Here is a 19,180-nt window from a genome sequence, read left to right on the forward strand (position 1 = left end):
GTTAATACGGTAAATTATACGATGGATTGAGTAAAATGACTTAGAATTGTATATAGTAGAAAATAAAAACCGTAACTCAAGTGGCAGTGCATTCCAACATCGCGCAATTATTCCAAATTCGAGGTATTAAAATTTTGGGGTTTCTGGAGGAGTGTGTAAAAGGAAATAACATTAAACAAGTGAAAAAGCGTTACGTTCGGCCGGGCCGAACTTTGCATACGCTCCACCATAGAATTACTGAAAATTTTTTGAAATGAAAATATAGGGAACATACATATAACTACAATTCCAATGGATTTTTGTAAACCAAATATAAATTTCAGCAATATCAATGGGGGTTTCCCTAAAATCTCAAAACCTAAAATGTTGACATAGTAGGGTGAAACATGTGTATAAAATCCTGAAAATACTCCAATTAAGAGGGCAAATTTATATGAGGCATACTAAAGCGGGACCAATATTGACAATATTGTGTGGGAATTAGCTAATACTTGGTGTTTTCATTATATAAGAGCTCAAGTTCCAAGCTAATAATTTTGTTTTGAATCCCAATACCGTGCATCACACTAAATATTAAATGTGTAGGATATTTTATATGGGACCCCACCAAAATGCGGGTCGATATAGTTCATTCTCAAACCTCACGTTCTAGTTTTTATGTCGATATCCTCCAATAGAAAAATTATTACAACATATGGCTAAATCGACTTAAGAATTCCATACCATGCGGGGTATGAACTAAAAATTTCGTCTACAGAATATGCCCCTTTCTATGGTGGAATACAGCTATATGGGGATAACTCCAACACACGAAACAAATTAGCTAACTATATTAATACAAACAAGTGAAAAAGGCGTTAAGTTCGGCCGGGCCGAACTTTGGATATTCTCCACCATAGATATACTGACAGGTACTTGAAATGAAAATATATAGGGAAAATATAAAAAAGTGGACCTAAACCGACATTTTTACAAACCGATTATGTAAACCATAATACAAAGTTCAGGAATTTTTAATGGATAATTATACCCCCAAAATACCGAAAATTGGGGTGAACCGTTATATGGGAGCTATGCCTAAACGTGGACCGATATATCCCATCTTCGAACTTGACCTGCCTGCAGACAAAATACCAACCTGTGCAAAGTTATAGCGCGAACATAGCGCGATTACAACAGACGGACAGACAGACGGACGGACATGGCTACATCGTCTTAGAATTTTTCCCTGATCAAAAATATATATACTTTATAGGGTCGAATATGAATATTTCGATGAGTTGCAAACGGAATGACAAAATTAATATACCCTCCATACTATGGTGGAGGGTATAAAAAAGGGGTTATATGGGGACTATGCCAAAAGGGGGTGAATATTAATAATTTTTGGTAGGGAGAGTTTTGTTCGGTTGAAAAACGCACTCAAGAACTTCAAAATACCGAAAATTTGGGGGTATCTTTAAATGGGGGCTATCAGAAAAAGTGGACCGATGTATATAGTTTTTTGTGTATATATTTGGCACTAAATAGGAACCAAATGTACCAAATTTCAGCGTATTGGGTCGAAAAACACGCTCAAGATCCCCAAAATACCGAACATTGGGGGTACCCGAAAAAATGAACCCATATTTATAATTTTTGGTGGGGACATTTGATACCCAATAAGAACTCAAAGTACCAAATTTCAACGAATTCGGTTGAAAAACGCGACTTCAAAAAAATACCAATAGGTCATTCGTTAAGCTATGTCTGTACTTCTAGAAAACGCAACTACGTTATTCTATGCTCAGTTTTGTACGTTGTGCAAATTTGATGTCAATCTGACAAACATGAGGAGTTTGATGCACAAGGTACTTAAAATCGGACGAATATATATATGGAAGCAATATCCAAATATGAACCGATTTCAACGAAACATGTCACATGTCAGCTTATACTAATTTCAGTAAGTTTTGTTCCTTCCAGTCATATATTGGTTCCTTGGTGCGTCAATTACTTAAAATCAATATAAGGGACCTATATCTAAATCTCAACCGATGTTCACGAAACTTGGCAAACATCATTCTGGATTAAATTCTGTACGCTATGCAACATAAGAACTTTACATTATTTACATTAAATCGGACCAATATATATATGTATATATATATATATATATATATAGGGGAGACTGGGGCACCTTCGGCATCGGGGCACCTTCGGCAATCGCGTTTTCAATATGAAGCTCTCACCGTACATCACTAGTTTCGATACATAGCTATCGAATATCGAAATAAATAACTGACACAAAGTTTGAAATTTCTAGCTAATAAGCTTATTTAGATACATAGGTTTTTGTATTTTTATAGATGTTTCTGTAATATTTCAATTCCATTTCGTAAGTATTTCGTATATACAACTTTTTAAATTTTTAAGACAATATTATTAAAAATGTTTTTACAAAACTGATCGAAAAAGATGAAAAAAAAAAACTATAAAACGTACATTCGGGGTACTTTCGGCATTTTAAACTGGGGCACATTCGGCCATATACAGATTGTACAATATTATTTCCTTAACATGTTTTTGAGTTTGTCTTTAAAACTAATTCTTTAATATGGTTCGAAATTGCATATATAAGATCAAACGTGGTTGTATTGACGAAAATGCGATAGAAAACCCCTATTTTTGATTGTGTGTGCGACCTTGAGATGTAAACGTCCGCCGCTAGAAAATAAAGTCCTATAATTCAAACTTTGTGTGGCGTATTAAAACCAAATAGAGTTTTAGGGGATCAGAATTTCAACCAGATTGATAGCGATGACAATTACCCGGCAATGACTATGGTGCCGAATGTGCCCCATCAAATGCCGAAGCTACCCCGGGTTGGGGCACATTCGGCGAATTTGACTTTTTTTACAAAACTGTAAAATAGTTCATACGCTCTTTTCGGGGAAATGTTCAATTTAATTTATTTCTTTTATTAACTAAACATCTCTATTCTCGAGCAGAGAATACTTTAAGGGGTAATCTTTTCCGGCACATGTAATGAAGACCACTGCAAAGAAGGATCAATGTTAAGAAAATAAAAATATTTGCGTGTATTCAGGGAGAGTTGTGTCGTTTCGGAACAAACTAGTTCAAATCAACTATTCTGCAAAAGGAATGATCGGTACTGGGGTCCGTTCTTTCGTTCATCTAGTTCATATAGCTCAAGTCGTTCATTTTTTCTCTCGATTAATTAGATTCATTGGATTCTATTTAGATTTTCCACTTCACTGAAAGAATAATGTGAAGTGTGCCAATGAACGATTGGACTAACAAGGAACTATTGAACTAAATGAATGACCGAGTTCCTTTGCGGAACAATGATGGAAATGCTTCAGTCACGTCTACCTTTTATTTTTGAAATAAACCACGGGAAAGTTTGTCTATTTCTCTAGAAATCAGAGACAGAATAATGAGACCTAAAAAAACTGAAGTATTCAGTATTTTCGACTTTGTTCTCTAGTCTTCGATTGAAGAATTTGAAACTGTTATTATACCGAACCTAAATTTTAGTGAAAGATTACAAAATAGAAATCTACAATATACACAGCTAAATTATTTTAAGAAAATAGATAAACAAATAAAACTTATGTATTTTTTTATAGGGAGAGGAATTTATACCTTTTACACAATTCGTATCTGTGATGCCATCACCAGAATTAGAATTTTAACTAAATATATTTTACTTATAAGGATATTGTTGGATTTATTATTATAACAATAATTTTAATTTTATTAGTATTAATTAATCCTTACTTATTAGGAGACCCAGATAATTTTATTCCTGCTAATCCTCTAGTAACACCTGTTCATATTCAACCAGAATGATACTTTTTATTTGCTTATGCAATTTTACGATCTATTCCTAATAAGTTAGGAGGAGTAATTGCTTTAGTTTTATCAATTGCTATTTTAGCTATTTTACCATTCTATCATTTAAGAAAGTTCCGAGGTATTCAATTTTATCCAATTAATAAAATTTTATTCTGAACTATAGTAGTTACAGTAATTTTATTAACATGAATTGGAGCTCGACCTGTAGAAGCACCTTATGTTTTAGTAGGACAAATTTTAACAGTAGTTTATTTTTCATACTTTTTATTTAATCCACTAGTAACAAAATGATGAGATAATTTATTAAATTAGTTAATGAGCTTGAATTAAGCATATGTTTTGAAAACATAAGATAGAAATTAAATTTTCTATTAACTTTAAATACTAAATTTAATTCACTATAATAAATAAAGTAAAAAAATTTTAAACCCTACAAAAAATAATAAAAAATTTAACGAAAAAGGTAAAAAACTCTTTCAAGCTAAATATATTAATTTATCATATCGAAATCGAGGTAAAGTTCCTCGTACTCAAATAAATATAAAAGAAACAAAAGTTAACTTTAAATAAAAAGAAAAAGAAAATACATCACACCCTAAAAATATTACACAAAATAATATACTTATAAATAAAATACTTGCATATTCTGCTAAAAAAATTAAAGCAAATCCACCACTTCTATATTCTACATTAAACCCTGAAACTAATTCAGACTCTCCTTCAGCAAAATCAAAAGGAGTTCGATTTGTTTCTGCTAATGAAATTCTAAATCAAACTAATGCTATAGGAAATATTAAAAATAAAAATCAAATAAATAATTGATACTTATAAAATATTAATATATTATAACCTCCAATTAAAAATACAAAACTTAATAAAACTAATGCTAAACTAACTTCATAAGAAATTGTTTGAGCAACAGCCCGTAACCCCCCTAATAAAGCATAATTAGAATTAGAAGATCAACCAGCAATTATTACTGTATAAACACCTAAACTTGTACAACATAAAAAAAACAATAAACCTAAATTAAAAGAAAATAATTTAATAAATAAAGGTATACACATTCATACTAATAAAGATAAAAATAATGAAAAAACAGGAGAAAAATAATAAGGAATATAATTTGATAATAAAGGATAAGTTTGTTCCTTAGTAAATAATTTAATTGCATCACAAAAAGGTTGAGGAATTCCTATAATTCCAACCTTATTAGGACCCTTACGAATTTGAATATATCCTAATACTTTTCGTTCTAAAAGTGTTAAAAATGCAACTCTTACTAATACACAAATTACTAATAACAATCTACCAATAATAAATAATAAATTTTCTAAATAAAACACGTACTATTTGTAATATAAATTACATACATAAATTCTAAATTTATTGCACTAATCTGCCAAAATAGTAAAATTAATTATATTCAATATTAAAAATAATAATTTATCAAATATTAGGTCCTTTCGTACTGAAATATTTTAATTTTTTAAAGATAGAAACCAACCTGGCTTACACCGGTTTGAACTCAGATCATGTAAGAATTTAAAAGTCGAACAGACTTAACATTTAAGCGGCTACACCTAAATATATCTCTTAATCCAACATCGAGGTCGCAATCTTTTTTATCGATATGAACTCTCCAAAAAAATTACGCTGTTATCCCTAAAGTAACTTAAATTTTTAATCGTTAATAACGGATCAATTATTCATTAATTAATGATTTTATTAATTAAAAGTTTTTTAAATTTTAATATCACCCCAATAAAATATTATTAGCAATCATAACAAAAAAAATCCTAAAAATTATAATTACCTAAATATAAAGATTTATAGGGTCTTCTCGTCTTTTAAATTTATTTTAGCTTTTTGACTAAAAAATAAAATTCTATTATAAATTTTTATGAAACAGTTAATATCTCGTCCAACCATTCATACCAGCCTTCAATTAAAAGACTAATGATTATGCTACCTTTGCACAGTTAGGATACTGCGGCCATTTAAAAAATTATTCAGTGGGCAGGTTAGACTTTTTAAATAATTCAAAAAGACATGTTTTTGTTAAACAGGCGAACATTAATTTTGCCGAGTTCTTTATAAAAACTTTTCACATAAATTTATTTATACATTAATAATATACTAATTTTATCATTATTACTTCATTTTTAAAATTAAAATGAATACTTTAATAAAAAATTAAAATTTAAATAAATAATTTAAATTATAAAATAAATTATAACACTTTTGCTAATAATAACTATTTCTAAATCTATATTTATTATTTTATTTAAATATTTTTAATAATTTATTTTACAGCTTATCCCATAAAATATTAAAATTAAATATTTATTTAATTATTAATTTAACTAATTAAATAATATAAAATTTCTAAATTAAATTTATTTCTTAAAGAACTAGATACCTTTAAAAACGAATAACATTTCATTTCTAATATATTATTAAAAATAATTTTGTCACATTAACTTTTATAATATATTAACTCTTTTAAAATCGAGAAAATTAAATTTTTAATTTTTATTTGATAAACCCTGATACACAAGGTACAATAAATTAAATTTTCTTTTAAAATAATAATTTTTCAAATTATTTCAATTTTCTTTCACAATACTAATTCACTATAATTAAAATTATTTTTTCTTTATAAAATACTAAAACTAATCATTTTATAATTATTTTTAATAAAATAAATAAAAAACAAATAAAATCAATAAATAAAATCTAATCAATTTATATTGATTTGCACAAAAATCTTTTCAATGTAAATGAAATGCTTTACTAAATAAGCTTTAAATTGCATTCTAGATACACTTTCCAGTACATCTACTATGTTACGACTTATCTTATCTTAATAATAAGAGTGACGGGCGATGTGTACATATTTTAGAGCTAAAATCAAATTATTAATCTTTATAATTTTACTATCAAATCCACCTTCAATAAACATTTCAAATTTATATTCGTTTAAATAAATTTATTGTAACCCATTTCTACTTAAATATAAGCTACACCTTGATCTGATATATTTTCTTTTTAAAAATTTTGAAAATTAACATTCTTATAAAATATTCTAATAACGACGGTATATAAACTAAACAAATTTAAGTAAGGTCCATCGTGGATTATCGATTACAGAACAGGTTCCTCTGAATAGACTAAAATACCGCCAAATTTTTTAAGTTTCAAGAACATAACTACTACTACCTAAGTATTGATATTTACATTTTAAATAATAGGGTATCTAATCCTAGTTTATTATTAAAATTTTCAAGCTTCAATTAATTTATAATAAAATAATTAATAATTTAAAAATTTCACCTAATAAATTATATTTTATTTTCAATAAAACAATTTAACTTTAACTGACAAAATTTATTTGCATTATTCGTGTAACCGCGGCTGCTGGCACAAATTTAGCCAATACTCTTTAATATTACTATTTCTAGATTTCTCTAATTAATAATACTAATTACTGCGAATATAAAGTAATTTATTTATTATTTAAATAAATAAAAATTCATACAAAAATTTACATATAAATTAAACTAATAATAAATTTATAAGCTAAAATAAAACTTTATACTTAAATTTTTTGAAAATTTTTGAAAATACTAATTAAAAATAAATTATTTAAATAATTAAAATTAGAAAATATTAATATATTAATAATTAAATAAATTAAAATTGGTAATTGCTCACATTTTATTTCCTTAAATTAAAATTTAATCTAAAATATTTATTCAATTAATTTTATATCCCCTAATATAAAATCAAAAAATAAATTAAAATTAATTATTAATATATAAATAATGAATAATAATTATTGTACCCCTAATACAAAAATTAAAATTCTTAATAAATGATATTATATGTTAATTTTTACATATAAAGTTACCAATTATATTTAAATATAACAACTTATATTTATTATAAATTTTAAAAAATTAATATTAATTGTAAATATAATATATTTACAAACTAAATAATTAAAAATTGTATAACCAATAATTATTTATATAAAAATTAAATTAATTTAAATTTTTCAATAAAAAATATCAATTTAAAAAAAAAATTTTTTAAAAATTTTTTAAAAAAAATTTTAAAATTTTTGAAAATTTTAAAAATTTTTTAAAAAAAATTTTAAAATTTTTGAAAATTTTTGAAAAAATTTCGAAATTTTCAAAAAAATCCTGGATTTTTTTTTTTTTTTTTTTAAATTTTTGAAAAATTTCGAAATTTTTAAAGTTAATTTTCTATGTAAAAATTAAATATAATATAATTTTAATCTTTTTAAAAAGATTAAATTTATATTATTTTAGGTGTCTCATTTTATATTGAGCGATGCAGAATCTGAAATTTAGTCTATATACCAATTTATATATAGATAAATATTAATATATAAATATTTAATTAATCAATATTTATCTATTAATCCAGAGCAAAAAAAAATTTACAACAATTCAATTAATCATAGTAGTTCGATTAATCTTTATTGTCCATCTATTTATCTAACATTCTTTTAATCTATTGTCTAATATATAATTAACATATATATAAATAATTTATATATTATTAAATAATTGGCTAAATATAGTATTTATTATGAAATAATTTATTAATATATAGCTTTCTAATAGTGTAATAAATTTATATATTATTTAAATTGTTATATAGATAAATCTATATATATATATATATGCAAAATTTAATTATTTAAATTAAATAATATACTTAAATTATCCATAAAAAAAAAAATTATCAAAATTAATATCCTTCAATATTAATTAATTTACTAATTTTAATTATTTAATAAATTAATATTTAATAAAAAAAATTCGAAATTTCACAAAAATTTATGTATAAATAGAGAAAAAAAAAAAAAAAAAAAAAAGAGCCTCATTGCATATAATGAATTGCCTGATAAAAGGGTTACCTTGATAGGGTAAATTATGTAATCAATATTACATTCATTATTATATTTAATAGAATTAAACTATTTCTAAAAGTATCAAAAACTTTTGTGCATCGTACACCAAAATATATCTAATAAAAAGATAAGCTAATTAAGCTACTGGGCTCATACCCCATTTATAAAGGTTCTAATCCTTTTCTTTTTAATTTTTAATAATTCATCAAAAATTATATTTTTAGCTATTTTAATAATAGGAACTTTAATTGCTATCTCAGCAAACTCTTGAATAGGAGCCTGAATAGGTTTAGAAATTAATTTGTTAGCTTTTATCCCCCTAATAAGAGATAATAAATTAATATCTACAGAAGCATCTTTAAAGTACTTTTTAACCCAAGCATTAGCTTCTTCCGTTTTTTTATTTGCAGTAATTTTGTTTTTACTAAATACAGGAAAAAGAAATTCTGACTATTTAATAGAAATAATTATTTTTTCTTCTTTATTATTAAAAAGAGGATCAGCTCCTTTCCATTTTTGATTTCCTAATGTAATAGAAGGATTATCATGAATTAATGCATTAATTTTAATAACTTGACAAAAAATTGCTCCATTAATATTAATTTCTTATGTTATTTTTAAGCCATTAATTATTATTAGAATTATTTTATCAAGTTTAATTGGTGCATTAGGAGGATTAAATCAAACCTCTTTACGTAAATTAATAGCTTATTCTTCAATTAATCATTTAGGATGAATGTTAGCAGCTATATACAATAGAAATATTTGATTAGTATATTTTTTATTTTATACTTTTTTAACTTTTTCTATAGTATTCATATTTAATATATTTAAAATTTCTTATATTAATCAATTATTTTCATTATTTTTCCATGAAAAAAGTATTAAATTTTTCTTATTCTTTAATCTTCTTTCATTAGGTGGATTACCTCCATTTTTAGGATTCCTTCCAAAAATATTTGTAATCCAGTCACTAACTATAAATAACCAATTATTTTTATTGACTTTTTTAGTAATAATGACTTTAATTACTTTATATTTTTATATACGATTATGTTATAGTGCTTTCATATTAAATTATTATGAAAATAATTGAATAACATTTTCATATTATAAATCATCAAATATAAAGCTTTTATTAATTTTTTCTTATATTTCAACTTTCGGGCTGTTTTTAACTTCTTCCTTATATTTCTTTTTTTAAGGCTTTAAGTTAAATAAACTAATAGCCTTCAAAGCTATCAATATAAGAATAATCTTTTAAGCCTTAGTAAATTTATTACTCCTTTAGAATTGCAGTCTAATGTCATTATTGACTATAAAGCTAATTGATTAAAGAGAATAATTCTCATAAATAAATTTACAATCTATTGCCTAAACTTCAGCCATTTAATCGCAACAATGGTTATTTTCTACTAATCACAAAGATATTGGTACTTTATATTTTATCTTTGGAGCATGATCTGGTATAGTAGGAACTTCATTAAGAATTTTAATTCGAGCTGAATTAGGACATCCTGGTGCTCTAATTGGTGATGATCAAATTTATAATGTTATTGTAACTGCTCATGCTTTTATTATAATTTTCTTTATAGTTATACCTATTATAATTGGAGGATTTGGAAATTGATTAGTTCCTTTAATATTAGGAGCTCCTGATATAGCATTTCCTCGAATGAATAATATAAGTTTCTGACTTTTACCTCCTGCTTTAACTCTATTATTAGTAAGAAGTATAGTAGAAAAGGGAGCTGGTACAGGATGAACTGTTTACCCACCTTTATCTTCAATTATTGCTCATGGAGGAGCTTCTGTTGATTTAGCTATTTTCTCTCTTCATTTAGCTGGAATTTCTTCAATTTTAGGAGCAGTAAATTTTATTACTACTGTAATTAATATACGAGCTACTGGTATTACATTCGATCGAATACCTTTATTTGTTTGATCAGTTGTAATTACTGCTTTATTACTTCTTCTATCTTTACCTGTATTAGCTGGAGCTATTACTATATTACTAACAGATCGAAATTTAAATACTTCATTCTTTGACCCAGCCGGAGGAGGAGACCCAATTCTTTACCAACATTTATTTTGATTCTTTGGACATCCAGAAGTATATATTTTAATTTTACCTGGATTTGGAATAATTTCTCATATTATTAGTCAAGAATCAGGAAAGAAGGAAACATTCGGTTCTTTAGGAATGATTTATGCTATATTAGCAATTGGTCTTTTAGGATTTATTGTTTGAGCTCATCATATATTTACAGTTGGAATAGACGTTGATACTCGAGCTTATTTCACTTCAGCTACAATAATTATTGCTGTACCTACAGGGATTAAGATTTTTAGTTGACTTGCTACATTATACGGAACTCAATTAACCTATTCTCCAGCTATTCTATGAGCTTTAGGATTTGTATTCTTATTTACAGTAGGAGGATTAACAGGAGTTGTTTTAGCTAATTCTTCTGTTGATATTATTTTACATGACACATATTATGTAGTTGCTCATTTCCACTATGTTCTTTCTATAGGAGCTGTATTTGCTATTATAGCTGGATTTGTTCACTGATACCCATTATTTACTGGATTAACTTTAAATAACAAGCTTTTAAAAAGTCAATTTGTTATTATATTTATTGGTGTAAATCTAACATTCTTCCCTCAACATTTCTTAGGATTAGCCGGAATACCTCGACGATATTCAGATTATCCAGATGCCTATACAGCATGAAATGTAATTTCAACTATTGGATCAACAATTTCATTATTAGGAATTTTATATTTATTCTATATTATCTGAGAAAGTTTAGTATCACAACGACAAGTAATCTTCCCAATTCAATTAAATTCATCAATTGAATGATTACAAAATACTCCACCTGCTGAACACAGATATAATGAATTGCCTTTATTAGTTAATTTCTAATATGGCAGATTAGTGCAATGGATTTAAGCTCCATATATAAAGTATTTTACTTTTATTAGAAAACTAATGTCAACATGAGCAAATTTAGGTTTACAAGATAGTTCTTCCCCATTAATAGAACAATTAATTTTTTTTCATGATCACGCATTAATAATTTTAGTGATAATTACTGTTTTAGTTGGTTATTTAATATTTACTTTATTTTTTAACAAATATGTAAATCGATACTTATTACACGGACAAACTATTGAAATTATTTGAACTATTTTACCTGCTATTATTTTATTATTTATTGCTTTCCCTTCTTTACGACTTTTATACTTATTAGATGAAATTAATGAACCTTCAGTAACTTTAAAGGCTATTGGACACCAATGATATTGAAGTTATGAATATTCAGACTTCAATAATGTAGAATTTGATTCTTACATAATTCCTACAAACGAATTACCAGTAGACGGATTCCGTATTAGATGTAGATAACCGAGTAGTTCTTCCTATAAATTCTCAAATTCGAATTTTAGTAACTGCAGCTGATGTAATTCATTCATGAACTGTTCCAGCTTTAGGAGTTAAGGTTGATGGAACACCTGGACGATTAAACCAAACTAATTTTTTAATTAATCGACCTGGATTATTTTATGGTCAATGTTCAGAAATTTGTGGAGCAAATCATAGTTTTATACCAATTGTTATTGAAAGTATTCCTGTAAATTATTTTATTAAATGAATTTCTAAGAATAATTCTTCATTAGATGACTGAAAGCAAGTACTGGTCTCTTAAACCATTTTATAGTAAATTAGCACTTACTTCTAATGAAAAAAAATTAGTTAAAATGTATAACATTAGTTTGTCAAACTAAAATTATTAATTTATTAATATTTTTTAATCCCTCAAATAGCACCTATTGGCTGATTAAGTTTATTTATTATTTTTTCAATTACTTTTGTAATTTTTAATGTAATAAATTACTATTCATATATTCCTTCAATACCTAAATCAAATTTAAGTAATAAAATTCATTCAACAAAGTCATTAAACTGAAAATGATAACAAATTTATTCTCTGTATTCGACCCTTCATCAAGTATTTTTAATTTATCTCTTAATTGATTAAGTACTTTTTTAGGAATTTTAATAATTCCATCTATATACTGATTAATACCATCTCGATATCATATTTTTTGAAATAATATTTTATTAACTCTTCATAAGGAATTCAAGACACTACTTGGCCCTATAGGAGCTAATGGATCTACATTTATTTTTATTTCTTTATTCTCTATAATTTTATTTAATAATTTTATAGGTTTATTTCCTTATATTTTTACTAGTACAAGTCACTTAACATTAACATTAACATTAGCTCTTCCTCTATGATTATGTTTCATACTATATGGATGAATTAATAATACTCAACATATATTTGCCCATTTAGTACCTCAAGGTACTCCAGCTATTTTAATACCATTTATAGTATGCATTGAAACTATTAGTAATATTATTCGACCAGGAACTTTAGCTGTTCGATTAACAGCTAATATAATTGCAGGGCATTTATTATTAACACTTTTAGGAAATACTGGACCTTCCCTATCTATAGTACTAATTAGTTTCCTAATTATTACTCAAATTGCTTTATTAGTTCTAGAATCAGCTGTTGCTATAATTCAATCTTATGTATTTGCTGTTCTTAGAACATTATATTCTAGAGAAGTAAACTAATGTCAACTCACTCAAATCACCCATTTCATTTAGTAGATTATAGCCCATGACCATTAACTGCATCAATTGGTGCTATAACAACAGTAGCTGGTATAGTAAAGTGATTTCATCAATATGATAATTCATTATTTTTATTAGGAAATCTAATTACAATTTTAACTGTTTACCAATGATGACGAGATGTTTCTCGAGAAGGAACATATCAAGGTCTTCATACTCTTTCTGTAACTACAGGTTTACGATGAGGAATAATTTTATTTATTCTTTCAGAAGTTTTATTTTTTGTTTCATTTTTTTGAGCATTCTTCCATAGAAGTTTATCTCCTTCAATTGAATTAGGAGCTATATGACCACCTTTAGGAATTACTCCTTTTAACCCATTCCAAATTCCTTTATTAAATACTGTAATTTTACTAACTTCAGGAATTACTGTAACTTGAGCTCATCATAGTTTAATGGAAGGTAATCATTCTCAAACTACTCAAGGTTTATTTTTTACAGTACTATTAGGAATTTATTTTACTATTCTTCAAGCATACGAATATATTGAAGCTCCATTCACAATTGCTGACTCAGTTTACGGTTCTACTTTTTTTATAGCAACAGGATTTCATGGTCTTCATGTATTAATTGGAACAACTTTTTTAATTGTTTGTTTAGGACGACACTTAAATAATCATTTTTTTGTTTGATTATTCCTTTATGTATCAATTTACTGATGAGGAGGATAAATTACTATCTATATAGTATAAAAAGTATATTTGACTTCAATTAGTTTCGACCTAATCTTAGGTAAAATTTTATTCTTTAATGGTATCAAATTCCAATTAAGGAAGTATGATGTTCAAGTAAAAGCTGCTTACTTTTTTCTTTTAATGGTTAAATTACATTTATACTTCTATTTATATAGTTTAATAAAAACATTACATTTTCATTGTAAAATTAAATAATTAAATAATTTTACAATTTTTGAAAAAAAAAATACAAGATTTTTATAAAAATAGATTTTTTTTAAAGACATGATTTTATATGCACCTTATCAAAATTCAGCCAAAATATATTTTAAAAAATCTACACTCATTAAAAAAATCAAAAAAATATTTAAAAAAAATATATTTAAAAAATCTATGCCTATAAAAAACTCATTGAAAAAATATTTTTAACAAATCTACGCCTGTAAAACTCCTTGAAAAAATATATAATTAAAAAAATCTACGCGTTCATTAAATATTTAACCTATACTAAATCTCAACCGATTTTCACGAAACTTGGCAAACATCATTGTGGATTAAATTCTGTACGCTATGCAACATAAGAACTTTACATTATTTAAATTAAATCGGACCAATATATATATATATATATATATATATGAAAGAAAATAACATCCTTAAGTGTCTACGGTAATATATATAGTGAATAAATCTTTCAAAAGAACATGCAAGAAAGCGAGTAACATATTCCGACACGTGATTGTCACTAGGTAGATTATAAATAAAGCGTGTTATGGTATTAATAATTCGCTAAATCTTATTAACATGCAAATCAATGGATCCCGAATACACTCCAAGTCCATATAAGAGCAGCAAGTATTAACCAGCATTTGCCAGTATTAACATTGCACGTTGCGTTAAATATAAATTAGATGCAAAAATTCTACGCAAAGTGTTCCAATCTTTCCCCGCTAAAACAGTTGCTGTACAACAACAATTTTCCACTTATCTGAAGGATGAGGGACACAGTGCATAAAACGACTTAGATGTATGTTTTTGTTATCTTCCATCAAAGTAGAAGTATCCATTGAAAAGCAGTAATAGGATCAGCGAATAAAAATTAAAGGTGTATCTAAATATATCCTATCCCAGTCTCCGACATTTAACGTGCCTTCTAGATGATCAATCGATTTATAATTAAAATTCACACAATTCACATCGGTTTTTTTTTAAGCCAAATAAAATTGTTTCCAAAGTAAATATGTTTTCACAAACTGAAAAAAAACAGTAAGGCAAGCAGTAAATTCGGACTGGGTCGACTATATGATACCCTTCTACATATGTATATTAACAGACGTCACCCTACACATGTCATTCTGTAATCTATGCTAAATTTTTTAAATCGATTTAAAGCAAACTTGACACACGCTTACCATGAACCGAATTCAAGGAAACTTACCAGAGATTAATTTATGTCGGACGGACATATATATGGAAGCTACATCTAAATCTGAACAGATTTGCAAATTCGTGCAAATCGTTTATATAGAGGCTTTAGTGCACCATTTACATAAAATCGGACAAACATATATATGGGAGCTATATCTAAATCTGATTTTCACGAAACTTAGCACAAATCATTCTAGACTTAATTCAGTATGCTATGCCAAAATTCATGTAAATCGAATGATATATAGCGACTTTGGTGTAACAATTACCTAAAATCGGTTCTGAGTTAGATATAGGATCTATATCTAACTCTGAACCGATTTTCACGAAACTTAGCATACATCATTCCCAACCTAATTAAGTAGGCTGTACCAAATTTCGTGCAAATCGAAAGATATATAGAGACCATTTACATTAAATCGGACAAAAATATACATAGGAGCTATACCTAATCTGAACCGATTTTCATGAAACTTAGCACAATCATTCTGGTATTAATTCAGTACGCTATGTCAAATTTCGTGCAAATCTGAAGATATATAGGGACTCTTCCGCACAATCAATACATACGTATGTCAAATATGTATGTAAAAAATGACAGATTATTTTTCAATTATTTTGCAATTAACCGGTGAAAAGTAAAAGGAAATTTATTTTTGATAACACGAATTTTGAACCAATTAAGCGGGAAAATTAATTAACAGTGTTTAATTATCCGAGAATATTTACATGTATTTTCCTTTGCAATATTTTTTGGCCCAATCATGTGTTTCAATTAAGCGTGGAAACCAATTAACCGTAGGGTCAATAACCGAAAAATACTGTACAATAGTTTTTTAATAAAATTTAGTTTTAGCATGATGCTGGGAGAGTGTAGAACAAGATACAACTATTTAAATTTATAGAAATTCATTGAGATAACGGTTGTTTTCCAGCACTGGTATTGTAATAATAAATAATGTAATGTATACGAAAATTTGACGAGTGAATGCAATTGAGTGTGTTAAGGATTGTTGAAATCGGTTCTGATTAAATATTGCATCGAAGAAAGAGGACATTCCACATACCAAATAAATGATTCTTATCGTCAATAGCCCCTGCTGTTGTTGATCATTCGCCCCGTGAAGTGATGCCTCGTTAGGGACACTTTTATGAGAAGCACACATGTTTATGAAATTGCAGGCGAATGACAATGGGCTGTTTTGTTGCTCGTTGTATGGCAGGGAATACAACTGGAAGCAAACATGACAATACGTGTCCTAAATGACAATTCAGCGATTTCTTTTTTTTTTGCTTTTTTAGCTCGTTTCATTTATGTGGCTATTCTCAATGGATTTGTTGGTGTTTTTCGTTCTTAGGGGTAAAAATGAAAACACAACGTAACTATCCGAAGTATTTTTAATCAATGATTCCTTAAGCATCACTCCTCCAAAACCCAAACAAAAATTATGTCACACTGTGACTATGACCTACAAAGACTATAGAAATTGACATTAAAGTAGCAAAATAATATTACAATAAACACATATTCGAAGAAGCACGAGGGTTTTCTATTTCTGGACATGAATGTCAATGACTTTCGAAGTTGCAAAAATGTCTACGTGTATGCGTTCTAACAACTTAATTCGGTTTTTGTAGTAAAAATAATACTGAAAAATAAAATATATTCTTCTGTGACTGGAGTCATTCACACAAAATACAATATAAGTTCCTATTGTGAATAAGAACGGTACTTACATTAACAATTCGGAAATGTGTGCAAAACTTCATGTCATTATGACAAACCACAGAGGATTTTTATAGTTAGACTGATTGGAAAATTCGGCTCCAGATTTAGATATAGCTCCCATATATATTTTCGTCCGATTTAAGGTAAATGGTGTACCAAAGTCCCTACATATCTTTCGATCTGCACTAAATTTGGCACAGCGTAATTAATTAGGTCTAAAATGATGTCTGTCAAGTTTCGAGAAAATCGGTTCAGATTTAGATATAGCTCCCATATATATTTTCGTCCCATTTTATGTAAATGGTGCACCAAAGTCTCTATATATCCTTCGATTTGCACGAAATTTGACATAGAGTACTGAATTGATACTAGAATGATGTGTGCAAAGTTTCGTGACAATCGGTTCAGATTTAGATATAGCTCCCATATATATTTTCATCCGATTTAAGGTAATTGGTCCACCAAAAACCCTATATACAGTGGTGGTCACAGAATTAAAACATTTACTGCGGTAAAAATTTTTTGATCAGCCTTCGATTCGTTTGAAGTATTTTTGAAAATTTTTTAATTCAGAACACTTCGATATACTGCACTTAAGAGATTTAGTGTGCAAATGGAAAATTATTGCATGCAACTTTTCCATAAATAACGGCTTTTATGGAAATACATCGACTTTGAAGTGGCCATATAATTAAAACATTGTGTGATTTTTTACTTTACTGCATTTTTTTAAAATATTTTTAAAAAAGGCTCTTTAATTTAGTTAGATTATGTAAACTAAGCACCGATAAAATCATTTACTGATAAAAAATTTTGAAAACATCTGTAAAATCTATCAAAATTGCCAAAAATTTGTACAGTTCACCTTACATTCAGAAAATAACCCATATTATTGAAAATAAAGGTCCGAATGCACCAGAAATTGCTAGAATTAGTAGAAAATAATAAATAATTCTCACAATAAATAAATATTTGAAATAAAAACTGAAAAAATGGGAATTAACCTTAAGGAACGATTCAATTTCGATAGCCTTTATTGTAGAACGCCGGAATATTTTTGCAATATGTGAGGAAATATCGATTGATATTTGCATTTATTATATCAAATCGATTATAGTTTGCATATATTATATCAAAAATAGAACGAGAAGAGATATATTTATCAAAAAATTACACAGAAGCATGTTTGATGGTTAACTCTTGACCCTTAAAAAGACATGACTATATTTTTCCAAAATAATATTTTTTGAATAGAGTAGAGTCAATTTAATCTATTTTAGCCTAAAAAGAAGAAAAAAATTACAATTTGACAAATATTTAAAATCTTGTGTTGAGCATCAAAAATGCTGCTGTGTACAGAAACTTTTACTCGTCAACATAGGCATTGATCTCTGTTATTTCTGTTGTGACTGTTATATTTTTTGATAAAATATATTCTGTACTACTGAACAATCGATTTGATATAATAAATGCAAATATCAATCGATATTTCCTCACATACTGCAAAAATATTCCGGCCTTCTTCAATAAAGGCTTTGAATCGTTCCTTAAGGTTAATTCCCATTTTTTAGTTTTTACAAATATTTATTTATTTTGAGAAAATTGTTTTCTACTAATTCTAGCAAATGATTTTATTTCTATAATAAGGGTGATTATCTATGTAAGGTGTACTGTACAAATTTTTGGCAATTTTGATAGATTTTACAGATTTTTTAAAAAAATTTTATATTTTACGGTATTTAGTTTAAATAACTAAAGAGCTTTTTTAAAAATATTTTCAAAAAATGCAGTAAAGTAAAAATTCGCAAAATGTTTTAATTATATGG

General features: G+C 26.6%; 3 pseudogenes; 2 read left to right on the forward strand and 1 right to left on the reverse strand.

Moving 5' to 3' along the window:
• Positions 1-4,250: 4,250 nt before the first annotated feature.
• On the reverse strand, positions 4,251-8,850 carry LOC133327805 (NADH-ubiquinone oxidoreductase chain 1-like; annotated as a pseudogene).
• Positions 8,851-8,942: 92 nt separating this feature from the next.
• LOC133327807 (NADH-ubiquinone oxidoreductase chain 2-like) lies at positions 8,943-10,010 on the forward strand (annotated as a pseudogene).
• A 137-nt stretch (positions 10,011-10,147) lies between these two features.
• Positions 10,148-13,463, forward strand: LOC133327806 (cytochrome c oxidase subunit 1-like; annotated as a pseudogene).
• The last annotated feature ends 5,717 nt before the right edge of the window (positions 13,464-19,180 follow it).

Source organism: Musca vetustissima, unplaced genomic scaffold (genome assembly GCF_032173495.1).
Source record: "Musca vetustissima isolate MV318-11 ecotype Yass unplaced genomic scaffold, APGP_CSIRO_Mvet_v1 utg128617, whole genome shotgun sequence".
NCBI classification, from domain to species: Eukaryota; Metazoa; Arthropoda; class Insecta; order Diptera; family Muscidae; genus Musca; species Musca vetustissima.